We start from the raw sequence: 601 nt of genomic DNA on the forward strand, positions 1-601 counted from the left end.
TGTCACTTATTGCTCCATTACATTCCTGCCTGTCAGTATTTGACTCCAATTTGCCCATGCCACATTACTCCTCAATTTACTGAAAGTCCTTTTTGAGTTAAATATTTTTATTCTAGGTTGCTCCTTGCCTCTCTCTGTAACTAAGCTAAACTTTACGATACTGTGATCACTATTTTGGGAGGATCTCCAACTGTGACATTCTCCATTTGACCCATTTCATTTCCCAAGACCAGACCCAGCATGCTTCCTTCCTCATTGGGAAGGAAACACACTGAGCAAGGATATTCTTCGGCAGCACATATACTAAAATTGGAACGATACAGAGAAGATTAGCATGGCCCCTGCGCAAGGATGACACGCAAATTCGTGAAGCGTTCCATATACAAAAAAAAAAATTATTCTCCTGAATGCACTTATAAATTACTCTTCTTCTCTGCCCTGAACACAATCATTGTTCCATTGCAGAATAAAAGTCAGTTTTGATACAAAAGTGTGAAATATGGGTGATTCTTCATTAGGTAGCTTATTTTATGAAGTTGTTATGTGCAGCAGTTGAAATGTAAGATTAACAGTCCCGACACAGTGAATTGATGGAGAATAA

At 38.4% G+C, this 601-nt stretch overlaps 1 non-coding gene across 1 annotated transcript; it reads left to right on the forward strand.

Annotated features, from left to right (window-relative positions):
* The first annotated feature begins 281 nt into the window (after positions 1-281).
* Positions 282-386, forward strand: LOC121277590. The gene has a single exon (XR_005942949.1). It is a non-coding gene; the product is annotated as a U6 spliceosomal RNA (small nuclear RNA).
* Positions 387-601: the final 215 nt, after the last annotated feature.

The sequence above is a fragment of the Carcharodon carcharias genome, chromosome 4 (genome assembly GCF_017639515.1).
Source record: "Carcharodon carcharias isolate sCarCar2 chromosome 4, sCarCar2.pri, whole genome shotgun sequence".
Lineage (NCBI taxonomy): Eukaryota > Metazoa > Chordata > Chondrichthyes > Lamniformes > Lamnidae > Carcharodon > Carcharodon carcharias.